This window comes from Falco punctatus (genome assembly GCF_963210335.1).
Source record: "Falco punctatus genome assembly, chromosome: 5".
Classification (NCBI taxonomy): Eukaryota; Metazoa; Chordata; class Aves; order Falconiformes; family Falconidae; genus Falco; species Falco punctatus.
In genome coordinates this window covers 29,285,705-29,300,587 of record NC_137584.1, presented here as the reverse complement: position 1 = coordinate 29,300,587, position 14,883 = coordinate 29,285,705, and the positions used below count along the sequence as shown (strand labels likewise).

Genomic DNA, 14,883 nt, shown 5'->3' with positions numbered 1-14,883 from the left:
GCTAGCCCAGCGGGAAGAAGATTTTAAGGAGAAAGAAAAGTGCCATTATCCTTTTGTTTCTCCTTTTCCCACAAACAGTCCCACGAGCAGCCAGACACCGAGAGGGGAGCTATGGTGGGTCAAGTGTCTTTCCTGAGTCCCAGCGGTGAACTGCAGTTGCCTTCTTGTTCTGCTGCATCTTAGCCCATCCGTGCAATGCAGGCCATCCTTCGTGGCAGAAATGTTGCCAAGAAGTGGGAAAGATGCCACATTTATCCCAGGAAAGTGAACAGGAGTGAGCAGGGCGTGGGCCTGGCCTTTGACATATGACTGCCCGTGCAGTTGGCACAGTCCCTGAAGTGGTTTTGGTAGAGACTGAAGTATTCTACCCATGGCCAGGGCCAGCCCGGAGCATGGCGTGGGCCAGGGACAACCAACAGCAGATCTCTTAATGCAGACTCCCTGTTCCAGAGACTTGAGTTGGTTTGCCCTTGGCTGGCCTCAGGACCAAAGAACAGCTCACAGCCCAACTCATTCTCCAGTGCAGATGTTGCTGATGCTTCTGCAGAGGAAAGGTTCGTTCCTCTGGGCTCCCTCCCCCCTCATTGTTATTTGTCCAGTTCATATATGAGTGGAGAGGGTGATAGCAGCCATTTTAGTAAGGTTTTTAGAAAGTCTGGTGGTGAAGTGCTTGTTTGGCAAACCTTCGGAAAGTTTAATTCCATGGAGCAGTGGGCTGCCTCTTTCAAAGTCTTGCTGTGGCTGGAGGCGGGCCAAGTACAGAAATCCAAACCTAGATTAGGTTTAGGCTAGGACTTGGTGATTAGGCCAGGGAATAAATCAAAGTTTTGGTCTTAGTTTTGAAGGATTGATTTTCATGAGAGCTTTTCTTGCAAAATTTAACCTCAAAACTCTGATACCTTCTGGCAATGAGATACCAAAGATTGCTAAGTATTACTGAGACTGTTACTTGTATATTAAATCTCACATTTAGTTCATCCAGTGGTCTCCCTCTGTCTTCTATTTCCTAAGAAGTTTCTGCCAAATAGTCTTGGAGAAAGAAAAACATTTTTACTCCCTTTCATAACATCCACATTTTGTAGTGCCTTCTCTCCAACCACAAAATCGGTGGCCATATACAACATCCAGCCTCATTAGCAGAGTCAGCTGCAATGTGTCTCCAGATCTGGTTACATCACGGTTCTCTTTATAACCTAATTCAGACGAGCTAATGCATTTTGCTCTGCAAAATGAGGGAGTGAAGATAGCCAGTAAGAGACTCTAAAAAGGGAACAAAAAATGGAACCATGTTATTAGTAGGTATGGGCCAATAATACATGGACTCACTTCTTGTGCTGCCAGAGGGGGCTGGAGATGTAGCGTTCATGGGGTCAAAAAGGGTTTTGATGAACTCATGGTGACAGGTCCATAGACGGATACTAAAATGACTGGATGGCATTGCAGGCCTGAATGTGGCAGTGGACCAGAAAGGTGACCACGCTCGTATGCTCTCCTTAAATAGCATCTCCTGCTGCTGTCCTCAGACACCGGTTACTGCCTGGATGGACCACTGGTCTGACACTTCAGGTCCTTTCTCATGTCCTTATGCCCCTTCTGTCAGTATGTGCTTGGTGTAACATCTCTGCGTGCGTGGGAAGGAGACACAAGACAAAGCTGAGCCCAGCCTAATCATTTCTGGGAGACTTTTGCCATCCCCGCTCCACTAAAAGTCAGATGGCAAAATATCACACCCGGAGTCAAGTGTGAGCATCCCATACTGCTCAACACGGTTCTCATGCCCAGCTCCTGCAGGAAGGTCCGCTTTCTTACCAGTGTCAAAACAGTGCCGTCCATAGAGATCAACAATTCCATTTTCAAACATCTGTTTCTAAAATAGCTTAACCTGCATATTTTCTCTACAACCTGAAAAAGTCCTGTATACGTTGAATTCAGCAGAGTTTTGGTTTCAGCAGGATTTGCAGGAGGTGTCTGCTAATCTTCTTTCTCTTTTTTTTCTTTTTTTTTTCCTATAGAAAATACAGAGGAAAAGAAGTAAGCCAAATTATCACTGCCAAATACCACAACTAAGCATACTCTGTCGATCATACATGTCATTATCTTTATTATGGCAGCACTTCATGTGGATTATAAAATGTCATAGAAACGTCATTGCTCCCTCTGTCCAAAGATATATAACAATAATAATAGTCTCTTACAAGTTTATTTTTTTCATCTGTGGATGTCAGAAGCTCTTTAAAAAGGTCAGCATCATTATCCTCCCTTTATGGCAGGGGAAAAAAGACAAAGGCCAAGCTGTTCTTTCTATCTAGCTTTAGGCGTCTAGGATCCTTCTACCGTCAGCAAAGGCAGCGAGTAAGAAAGGTATGTGCAAGGAGATCTGAGTCACTTTTTGGAAGGGACACGTCCTCTCTGTGACTCCCACAGAGGATTACTGCCCAGGAGACCCCTGGTGCCTTGCTGGGGCCCCAGTCACATACCTAAAGTCTGGAGGGTGAATTAGAGCCTGGCCATTAGTGCCAGGTTTCTACCCGTTCAACAACACAGCACAAAACAGAGCCCAGCTCCTGATTCCCACCCTCATGCTGTGCCCTCTCTTTTTCTTTCTGAAATAACGATGATGGCGTGCTTCCAGCATTACCCTTGCTGTCAGGCTAGCACGGCTCTGTGTGTAGACAAGATTTAATGCTCGGTTTGTGGCAGAACAATTTTTGCCTGCCCATGCATGATGGCGTAGTAGATAAATCACCAAAAGAAATGTGTACTGAATGTACTCTGCAGCCCTGCTTTCCGAAATACCTAAACTGTACGCTGTACTTCAGCTAGGGAACCTGATCTTCCCACTGCTGTGTTATGTCTGGCCACGGCTCTGCTCTGGGATGTGCCAGGGGGGACATAAGGCAGAAGCAGAGCCGTGCTAACGTGCTCCTGTTGCAGGTCCGCAGCAGCCAGAGCCGTGGCAAGAAATTCATCCAGCCAACAGCCCTCCCTGGTTCCACCAAGGACACTGCAGACAGCCACGGACCATGAATCATCATGAAGTGTGATTGTCTTTGACCATGAAAATGTCCTTGAATTCATCTCTTCCCTTGTAAAGATAATCCTAACATCGTCAGTGTTTTCCTAATTGCCTTTTTCCTTTCACAGTGGAGGGTATCAGCATTATTGCCAGTGATTTCACTCACAGCACAGGCCAGCCTGGTGCTGTGGCTTTACCTGCGTGCTTCTGGTATGATCTTTCCCTCTTGCACCTTTATTACACTTTAGTTCTCCTGGAAAAAAAATATCACACGTATCTTGTAAATGCTGCAACTTTCACACAGGAAATGGTTAAGAAACACGATGCTTATAATAGAGAAAATAATGGAATTATTCATCTAATTTCACACACACTTACACTAACATTAATGTTAATACAAATGTTAATGTAGGCATGTGTAAAATACACAAAGGAGTCCCACGACCCACCTGCAGAGAGGAGTTCGAATCTGCCAGGCATTTATGCATGCTGAATGGCATTCAAACTCATGAGATGCCCCCAAAGTTGGGACTTGGGTTACAAAAGCCACTTGCCTTGTAGCCAGCAATCCCATCTGCCTGGCTTCTGGGCTGGATAGGTCTACAGAGAGCTGAATTCCCTGGTCACCTCTGTGCTTGGTCTGGCAGCCCTCTGGATGCCCATGTCCAGTCCGGAGGTCTGTCCCTTCTCAAGTGCTGTAAAAATCCTTATCTGTGCAGAGTGCCAGCAGTCAGGGTGAGTTAATTTTGAAGACTCCTTAGAAGTCAGATGGGTATTGGTGGTGTAAAGTCCTCCTCCTGCACACTGGCTGAGTGGAGCAGAAGTTGTGAAGGAGGGATTTTATGCTGTGCTCAGACCACTAAGAGATCACCATCGTGGGTATCTCACCTGGAAACACCAAGCTTCTGGCTGAGGGTGAGTCCTTGTGGAACCAGGAATGTGAGCAGGGAAGGCAGGAAGGAGAAAGCCTGAATCGAGCCTTGTGACTGGGACATTCACCTAATGGTTTGGGGACGGGGAAACCTAAGCATCTAGCAAACTGGTCTGACCCCATAGCTCACCCTACTTTGAGCAGGAGGTTGGACTGAATGACCTCCTGAGATCCCTTCCAACCAGAATTATCCTGAGATTATGATCTCTTATTATGAGATTATGACCTGCCCCTGTGAAACTGCTTTTATTCTAACAATTTAAAAGGGGAAAACCATGCAGTTGACTTCCATCCCTTCCAGCTGGCTGCTCCAGCCATGGGCAGCAGGCAGGCTCCAGGCTCCCTTGCTGGTCCCACAGTTCTTGGCTTCAGCAGGAAAGGCCAAATGCTGTCACTGAGGACAGACCTCATCTGGTGACAGTGGTCTCAAGTGTGGGTTCTTTCCCTCAGGCTGAGAAGTGCTTGAGATCTCAGTGTCCCATTTTGCGGATGTGCCCTCTGGCACTTAAATTTGCAATAGCACAGCGCTTCACTGAAGCCCTGAAAACAAGCAGAGTGGATCTGATCTGCAGCAGGGTCTAGGAAGTTCAGGAAGGGCAGGTGAGCTGGAAACAGGGACCGAGCATGGGAGAGCTTCAGGGAACAGGGCAGAGCTCTGGGCCAAGTTACCAATCAGCGTTGTCTAAAAAGTTTTCATCTAACAGATCAGAAAAAGCAGGAAGACTAGAACAGAATGCTCTCAGGTTAAAGAGATAATTGAAGATAAATCCAAGGCTTTTTCATACCACAGTAATCAGTTTGAGGGGTTTCACTGTCACCCATGGAAGGACTCAAGAAAATAACAGCAGGTAGGTGACTGTGGCATGTTTTAACAGTACGAAGCTGCTTATACTGATTAATCCTCCCATACTTCTTGCTTCAATAAGTTAGTACTCAGATCAAAACTCGAAGCATTTCTCCTGCTGTGTCACCTGATGTCTGAGGCTGTACAAGGGGCTGGTTAACAACAGCGTGCAGCAAAGGCCACTGCCCAGGGTGCTACACACGGGTCCCTTTCAGATGTATGCAGCTTTGCAGAGCACTGCAGTACTGACCAAAACAACTAGTAAAGAATAACCCACCCACTTCATTTCTATCGTGTTTGTTGTCTGCTCTGTGCCCTTTTGTAAGAAAGAGCACATGCATGCAAAAAAATAAAATAACTGTTGAAGGACACATTTTAAATTCATTAAGACCCGAAAGTAGCGCTTTTATTCAGGTTACCTTCTCGTCCTGTTGAAACCCTGAAAATTGTCTGAAGAGTAAGGTACAATTTGACATGAGTAAGAGCAGAGGAATCAAGGTCTTCATTTCTTAGAAGTCTACAAAATACTTCGGTCTTGCAGCGCACTTCTGCTCTCCCTTGATAACAGCACTGTAACAAAGCTGATAACAACGGGCTACATGTTACACCTGTTGCACAGCTATGAATGGAATGAAAACAAAGGCCAAATGTTACCTACCCACGTAAGGACAAGGTCACTCAATCACAATTAGTAGAAGAAAAGACGGCAAGGGTTTGGCTAACTCCATGGCATGATCACAACTAAATCCTGGTATCAGACTATGAATTGCTGCACAGTCAACACATTTATCTATTGTACTTAGTCAGAAATAATTCCTATCTGAGCACCTTTGGAGTTTTTTTCAATGTCAATCGATTGATCTGTACGAGTGGTGAAAGGGAGTCAGTGCTGACCCGGGGTGTCCCAGGCTGACCCTGGCTGGTGCCGGGGCTCTGCTCTGGCAGCAGACACAGCTGCTGGCTTCACCGCAGGCTGTCTGTCTGGCCACGGGCTGAGTTTTGGGTCTACCTGGGCCACCAGGGCCCACCTGCCCGAGAAAAGCAGACTATACTTTCTTTTCCACCTCTCTTCTTGGGTATTTAGGCTTGGAGGGCTTTCACAAAGGGGATTCTTCCTTTGTCTGTATCTGAAGGACTCAGTGCCGGGATGCAGAGTCTCTCTGGCCCTCCATTTTTAGTAAAATCCACTTTTTTTAATAGCCAGTTCCCACTGGATCTCCCTGATGACTCTATGCCCAGTGTTTTCAACACTGCAGACACTATTTGCTGTATGTACTAACCACATGTCCTTGAAAAACACTCCAACTATCAGTTTATAACAGATATTACAAAACCTGAGTCATTTGTGGACTGTGCTTTATTTCTTTTAAGTGTGGCTTAGGAAAAGTCATGAAAACACAGCACCCACCAAACCAGGCAGTGGTGTGTGGTGGGACAACATGCCACATCCCACCCAAGGGCTGCAGCATCGCATGGGCACGAGGTGGCTGATGTGGAGTGTCATGGGCTCCATCCCTTGCTGCGGGGTTTGAATCATTCCCGCACACCCGAAGGCGAGGTGAGAGCATGCACCGAAAGCTGTGCAAGGCACGGCGCTGCACCCATCACCTCCTTGGGGGCTAGGTGCTGAGCGGGGCCCTGGGTGAACACAGGGCACAGGCTCCCCCGGCTGAGGAAGCATCCCTGCAGGCTGTACCACCCTAAAAACACCTGAGTCATAATCCCTTGTCCTCCTCCTTCCTCCTGGGAGTGGCAGCAATTTGCTATCGGCGTAAGCCTGCTGGAGCAAACTGCTAACCCCAATCCGCAGCCAAGGGACAAGCCTCTGCCCCGCTGTCCACCTACACCTTGCCCTCCTGTAGCAGGAGGAAGGGAACAGGAAAAAGGCTTCTGCTTTCTCCTCCACGCCCGGGCCCCAGGTCTGAGCAGCTCTGAATAGTCAGAGGTGGTTTTTCCTGGGCTGGTTTTCTTCTTTTTTTTTTTTTTTTTTTCTCCCCTGGCGTGCAGAGGAAGAATTTGTTCTTGCTCTCCATCCCTCATGCAGGCACACTGCCAGATGCTGGCTCTCCAGCTGTCTTTGGCAGCTTCTTCTTAAAGGTGATATTCCACCCGTGATGCCAGACCATCCCTGGGACTGCTCACCCATCCTTTTCTGAATATTTTTAAAGATTAACTCTCCAAAGGGGGTAACACATGGCTCTCGGTAGTTTCTTCTTCATAGTCAGGGCCAAGTGCAGCTCCTGGAGAAGGACCCTTCCATTTAGAAAAGCAGGCCACCTCCTGCACTCATCTAGCTCACCAATTTAATAAATAATAGAGTGGGTAATGAATAACCATTTACCACCTTGGGATCTCCGTGCTGGCAAGTTATGGAGAAACAAGTGTCAATCCCAAATTCTGCATTTCCCTCCCCTCTGGACTAATGGAGCATGTGCATTAGTTCATTCAGGGATATATTCCTGGTCTCCCCATTTAACCTACTTATCTTAAACTATCTTATCCTATTTGCCCCACAATTTCTAAAAAGATCCTACCCAAGGACAAGATCATGCTTGTGAAATTTTTGTGTGTATTGGTTTAGTTTTGGCAAAGTTAGGAGGTACTTAAAATGAGACTTATAATGGAAAGCTAGCTGCTAGCGTCTCTCCATAATACATGTCTACCTTGCAGGAGAGTTGTGAGGATTAATTAATTTGTGTTTGTTAAGCACTTTGAGATCCTAAGATCAAAGGTTCTATAGAAATGCAAATTGTTATTATAATGATAAATTCTTTATATGAGCTCATATGTTTTGCCTTAGAGGCACAGTCTCACCCTGAGTTGCGTAGTTATACACGTAAATCTTCAAACATTATGATGAAAATATACCTCTGAGGGCCTGATCCTTCCTTTTGCTCTACCGCTTCATACAAAGAGCTCCCCTTGACTTCAGACAGGTCCAGTCCATGGGACAATTGAGGGATTCAATGTGTTTGGGAAATGAAAAGACCATTGTGTGCCTCTGGGCTCCGCACTTAACTTTCTGTCTCACTCCATAAAACCGCTGCTGCTGCCAGTAGCTACATCCATCTTGTTAATGAAAGGACTGAGCAATGACAAGACTCGGATCTGAATTTTGACCCTCCCAAAGCTCAGGTTTTCAGAGGCTTATTTAACCTGCTAGAGAAGAAGGGAGGTAAAAGCCTAGTTCAGCTGCAGCTTGCTGCTGTCTCTAACGGGTATCTCACCAGCATGGCCAAATGTCATTCCTGGTGCACAAGATATGCTTGTTTGGCCCTTCCCCCCCTTCCCCCTGCGTGCATTTGCAAGCGAGTGAGGAATACAGGTTTTCAAGGACTCGCTGCACAAGTTCCCAAAGGACATCAGGGAGCAAGGGCACAGCTGCACAAGCCTGGCAGCCCCGTGTTCCCCTCCCAAAGAGACCTTTCTTCTTTTCCTTCCCCCTTGCACAGGCTCAGAGCACCATGACGTTCATCCCCTGCCTCCAAGGGCATCTGACTGTCCTGCACAGCATCGTTGTCTGAAGCACTGGTCCAACACGCGGGGGCTGCACAACAGCTGGGAAGCAGGATTCTTGGGAGCAGCAGTCACCCATCTTCCACCACAACATCCCTCTCTGCCTTCCTTGCCGTGTCCCTGGCATGCAGGCACCTCTACTTATACCTTTAATGAATTGGGTCAGAAATATGTCATGAGGTTTGTTTGCATCACCCATGGGCTTGCCTGAATGCAGAATGCAGATGGCTGGAAAAGAGGTCTCCTGGCCTGCCTCAGACTCAAAGTAGGGCTATCACCAGCACCAAATCAGGTCAGTCATGGCTTTTTCTAGCTTAAGCTTGAAAATCTCCAAGGATGGCCACCCCACCTCTGTCTCAGGGCTGCACTGCTCCCGTGAAGAAGTTTCTCCTGATGTCCAGATTGAACCTCCAGTGCCACAATTTATGGCCATTGCTCCTCGCTATAGTGTCTGGCAATACTGAGAAGACTTTTGCACCATCTTTGTAGCTACTCTTCAGCTAGTCACCTCTTAAACTAATTCTGAATGAAACTGCAGTCATAATCCAAAATTTGAGGCTTTCAGCTGTGAGGTGTTGCTTCGTGGCTGTTTGCAGTGGGTATTGTGTACGTGAGACTGCAACTTTTACATGCCCCTGAAGACAAATTCAAAGTAAGGAACCAACACACTACCTCTTCTACCGTTTGTTGTGTTGTCTTAAAAGATTTCTGTTGCATGAAAGCCTTTCCAGGAGCAGAAGGTATGATCCAGATACTGTATTATTATTCTCTTCCCCTGACATGGAAATGTTCAGTAGTTCTCAGTTAGTCTGGGAAGCCATCTGCTACATGATATACACCTAGTATTATCACAGAAGAGTATGAATAGTTGTCATGTTTAACATACCCAGAATTTATAATCTAAAGTTTACACTTGTCTCTTTTTGTCCTCCAAATATTCTGGGCCCTTGACACAGATTTTATGCCCTATCCAATATATTCACTTCTACCCTTCACATTATCAATTCCTCCCCTTGGAGATGACAACAGAAGTCTAATGTTGCCATAAACCCCAGGAAACCACACTACTTCTGAGGTGTTTCTTATTTTTTACATTACTGTAAGAGAAAAAGATGTCCTACATGTTCCTGTCACTCGTCTATCTGAAGACAGGAAAAGTCAGAGGAAGGCTGTAGTGAAAACCAAGACACTAAGCTTTCCAGCTGTCCTTACTTTTACCGCAAAGCATTAGTGTGTACTCAGAGCTCTGCACTGGTACATCAATTAACCAGAAGACAAATTTTTGTGAGCAAACGTCAGTATGTGCAACATCCACACACAAAGTCCTACAGGGCTGGGCTCTGCTTACCAACACACGCTGCAGGCTGCTGTCATCCCCTGCCTCCTCACACCGTGCTGCACTGAACTTGCCAGCAGCAATCGCGAGCGTGCTGGAGCAGTCTGTAACTTTGCTGTGTTCGCACAACACCTGAAGACCTGGTCCATGGGCTAGATCTTAGGGTTTAAATCTGAAAAGTGTTATTTTCTTCAAATTGAGGCATATTTCATATGTTCAGCTTTGGGCCCCTCACTGCAAGGGGGACTTGGAGGGGCTGGAGCGTGTCCAGAGACGGGCAGCGGGGCTGGGGAAGGGTCTGGAGCACAAGTCTGATGAGGAGCGGCTGAGGGAATTGAGGTGGTTTAACCTAGAGAGGAGGAGGCTCAGGGGGGACCTTATCGCTCTCTACAGCTCCTTGAAAGGAGGCTGTGGGCAGGTGGGGGTCAGTCTCTTCTCCCAAGGAACAAGCGACAGGACAAGAAGAAATGGTCTCAAGTTGCGCCTGGGAGGTTCAGATTGGGTATTAGGAAAAATTTCTTCCCTGAAGGGTCATCAAGCATTGGAACAGGTTGCTCAGGGAGATGGTGGAATCATCACCCCTGGAGGTATTGAAAAAAAACCCACATAGATGCAATGCTTAGGGGCACGGTTTAGTGGTGGACTTGGCAGTGCTGTGTTAATGGTTGGACTCGATGATCTTAAAGGTCTTTTCCACCCTAAATGATTCTATGATTCTATTATTTCAGGTCCTGCCGCTGCTCTACTTGCCAAACAGTGTTCTCTTTTCTCAGTGGCCATTACAACATGTGCCAGGCAAGACACATATGGGGGTCAGATCCAGCACCAACATCATCAATGGTCATCGTCTGATGCGCCATTTGATACGCTTACAAGCACCAAATGCTTCCTCACTCAAAACCTGAAACCTGCTCAAACTCTCAGGCTCCTTCTGGAGTAAATCAAGGTCTTGCCTGTGGTGGGCTCAGAAGCTGGCTGTGAATTATGTGTGACAGCAGTGTCCCTTGACCCTAGCAATGCCTTTACCATGGCAGAAGCCAGTCCTCCGTGAGAGACGGAGATGCAGTCTATAGGCTGCACCACAGTGCTGTGCTAGCAGGACAGGCCGTTGCCTCCCCACTTGGTGTAAGCAGCACTCTGTGGGCTGTACACACAGATTCCGTCTTTCACTTCCATGGTTCCCTCTCCACTGATCCCACAGCACAGGCTGACCTCTGCTTTTCAAGATAACATTTGTTTGCAAGAGCTCTTCTCACTCTTCCTGACTCTCATAGAATTTTGACATTGTCTTTGTTGAGAGCACAAAGAGATGAAGGGTCTCTTAAAATACAAAGTATTTTAAAACTCCATTATACCATTTTAATTGGCTATAGACTCCATGTATTAAATGTAACAAATGGCAGAGCCAAATCTTAGGATCTGGCACAGTTCTGGTGGGTGCTGAGCTCATGCAGGGGATGATGATATTCAACCTTGCTGTATCAAGTATCTTTATGAGAGCATTGACTTTTTCCTATTTCTTTTTATTTTTTCTCAAATCTGTAAATGTGAAGGACTGGAAAAGCCTCAGACACAAAACTGGTGCTGTAATGTCAGTTATGTGCTTCACCTCATGGCATGTGTCTGTGAATGACTCATTTTGAACATACTGGGGCTACTTTGTCCTAAAAAAAGGCAAGTTAGAGAACAGAACTGTAAGCATTTCTGCAGTTGAGCTGCAAAGCAAAGATTTCCAGTCACTTCATAAGGATTTTGGTCACTCCACAAGGTTTTTGGTCATTCCGTCTCCTTTAGTTTTGCCACTGCAAGGAGCTATTTTAGTTTGTTGCTATGACTCAAAAAAATGCAACATCACATTTGCAGCACTGAGTGGCAAGAAACTGCATTTGAATGCCTAGAAAATGTGTAATAAAAGATGGCAAAAACATATCCTGGAAATATGTTGTTTCATCTAATGGTCTTTTTGGAATGACAGAGACAATTCACAGGTTTTTTTTCTCTGTGCAATGGCCAACAAACTGGAAGGGAGTGAGGAGCTGCTGCCCCAAAAGGGCCAGCGGTAGCCCCACAGGAGTCCCCTGTGCATGTGTCCTGCACCCCACAGCCTGCGGAGGATCTCCACCTTACACAGGTCCACAGCTCAGCACACCCCAATCTGGATTTTATTCTCCACAATCCTGGGTAAATCACTGGAGCTCCCTCTGTGCCACTTTTTCATCCATAAAGCGGAGACACTATCCACTTACCTCCACGAGCTGTCGCAAGGCTTTATTTCTTAAGAAATGCAAAGCCCCTGGATAGACTCGGAGGGAAAGCAAGCAGCTGAGAAAAGCCAGATGTTACCTTGGGGTTTCCTCCAGCTGCTGTGATGGTGTTGGCTGGACACCCTGCCCCTCTCACGCTGGGCAGCTCTCACAGCCTGGCAGGTGGCTGTAGGAACCTGGGGCTTGGTACCAGCTCCTCCCAAATTCGAGGGTCTGCAAGAACCAGGAGACCCACTGCTCAGTGAGACCACCAGGCTGCTGCTGCTGCAAGATGTAGGAGACACTGGCAGCTATGGGGCAGCCAGGCAGTCCTCCCCATCCCCTGTCCCTCCAGTGCAGCAAGGGCCCTGCTTGGAGAGAAAGCGAGGAGGGGAAACATTCGGAAGATGTGGCCACCGTCTCCTGCCAACAAATGCTTTTCCAGTGCCCTCTTCTGGAAAACTTTTTTTGGCCCAAGCAACTGCTTCATGTAAGGTAGTTCGAGACTGGCAGTGACTTGTAAGGAGCTGCAGGAACTTCTCCCAGCTCTTCAGATCGAGGATCTACTCTGCTCCTGTCACCCGTGGATCTGTGCAGCTCCACACACCTTTCAGAGCAGCCTGGCCAGACCCTCAGGACACTAGCCAGAAAACGGGCAGCGAAGGATGTGCCTCCTTGCTCTCTCCTGATGTGCCTGAGGGCCATCCCTGGCTGTCCTCTGGATGGAGACCCAGGTCCAGACCCCTTCCCTCCCCGTACTGGGACACCTTCTGCAAACCTTAAACTCCTCACGGCCTGCCCTTACCACTGGCAGCTCCCAAGGAGCCTCCAGAGACAAAAAATGGGAGGGGGATAAAACATTTTGGTAATCCCATCCTTTTGAGGAGTTGATATAACATTGCTATTAATCACCCAAAACCAGCTAACGAATGCGTCAGTTCCTCCGATAATTACACCCTGTGGTTTTTCTTGCTGCTTTTTTCCCTGGGAGCAGTCCAGCCTTTGCTCCTCAGGCTCAGATATGTCTCCGTGCTGTCGCACATCCATACCTGAGCGATACCTTCCCACCAGCACCTGCCCTCCTGCCCCAGCCAAGGCTGGTCAACCCAGACCCCAGTGGAGATGGAGCCACGGGCTCTCCTCCAGCCCCAGCCAGAGGGTGGAAGGTGAAGGGGGAACAACAGCTGGTACTGGGGATGCAGTGGAACACCAGGGCCAGGTGATGGTTGATGACCATCCCCAGCCCTCACCTTTCTGCCAGCTCAGTGAGCAGCTGGCTCCTGCGGTGGTGGCACAGCTGTTCACTTTCCTCTCTGGTCACTTTTCCAACACCTAAATTGTATCTGCTGCCCACGAAGCCAAATCAAGAGGTTTGCAAGCCCCATTATTTGCCCCATTGACTGGCAGAGGAGGTGGTGTGACACCCCTCTGGGTTTTTGAGGAGTTACCTCAGCACAGGCAACACTCGTGCAGCGACAGGAATAGCTGTTGAGGCAAGGTAGCATCCTGGGGACCACCTGGTGTGGGTGCTACATGCTGGGATGGTTTTTCTCACTGCTTGCTTGCTGTTACTTAGAAAACCTTCCCCAGTTTGTGCCCCGGTGTGTGGCCACATGCGCACATGCTAAAAAATCTTTTAGGAGCTTTTGTTCCTTATTTCATTTAATTATTTTAACCAAAACCAGCTCTGTCCCTAGACATTTCTTTCGGCTGTGGCCCAGCTCACCTTTTGTCTCTTATCTGCTTGATCTTGGTGTTTTCCTTCATGTTACTCCTCCAAGGGATTCTTGTGCAGCCCCAGCCTTGGCCACCCTGCACCCACCAACCCAGCTCTGGCCACCAGGGCCTGGGCTGGGGGGACAAGGATATCCCATTAATCCGCTTCTGCCTGAAATATGGTGGGTTTTCCAGCTGGGCCGTGTGGGAGAGGTGGGAGGAGGGGACCTCTGAGGCCAGTGGGCACAGCCTTTTTGGTACCTCCACGCTTGGACCCTGCAGCAGCCGGTGCCTCCCATCACCTTTACCCACGTGGGGCCGACGGTTTTGCCCGCGGTGCAGTGCCCACCGGCCAGCTCTGCAGAAGGGCAGGGGTCCACCAAATGTCTCTGCCTTCAGAAAGCCATTAGCTCTGAATGAAAATAGCCACCAGTGTCTCGGAGGTGGGGAGCAGGAGCACCCTGAGCTCTGTCCCACAGCATGGGCTGCAGAAAGGTTTCCTGCCCGTCTTACACACGCCCCAGAGCCAGCTGGGTGTAACACTCCGCTTCTCAGCCTGGCAGGAGCAGCCTCATCCTCCAGCACTCCCAGTACAGGGGCAGCGCTGGGGCTCAGTCCCCCGGGGCTGCGTCTGCCATGGGGTAAGGCCCGAGATTTTCAAAGTGCCGGTCAGAGACGCCTGTCCCGGCCAGGGCAGGAAGCGCAGGCGTCCCAGGGCTGGAGCAGAAACGTCGTAAAATCCTTTATACCTCCTATATATACCTGTATCCCTGCTATATATACCTGCATCCCTGGGCTTTGTACCTGCTTCCACCTCAGCTCGCATTTTAAACTTTTTAATATAAATTTAACATTTAAATTAAAGGCAGCGCCAGCCGTGCGGCGGGGGCAGGTACCGGGTCAGAGCAAAGCCAAGGGGACAAGAGGGTGAGCGCTGGGAGAAGCGCTCCGGGCTCGCCCCGGGCGGGCAGGGACGGGGCAGGCGCCGCACCGCTGCCGCACGGGGCCCACGGGGGCTGCAGGCGGGACGGCTCCGGGGGGACAAACGCTCCCGGTGTCATGCCGCCGCCGCCGCCCCGGCTCGGCGCTGCCTTTCTGCGCCCGGTTGGCCCCAGCCCCCCGCCCTCGCGCAGCGCGGGACGCGCCGGGGTAGCGGTAGCGCGCGGCGGGGTGCGTGCACCTGCTGGCAGCGGGCGGGGCCGGGCTCGCGCGCACCACCCCGCAGGGCCGCGTGCCGTGCGGGCCCCGCGCGGGGCGGGGCCGGGGACGCGCCGCGGGGGG

At 49.0% G+C, this 14,883-nt stretch overlaps 1 protein-coding gene across 2 annotated transcripts in view; it reads left to right on the top strand.

Annotated features, from left to right (window-relative positions):
• Positions 1–14,883, top strand: part of LOC308064041 (uncharacterized protein) — an 82,900-nt gene extending 68,017 nt beyond the window's left edge. For both annotated transcript variants that reach the window (XM_080387895.1, XM_080387896.1), the window contains exon 4: positions 1–14,883. This exon is cut by the window's left edge. The gene's annotated coding sequence lies outside the window, so the exon portion shown is untranslated.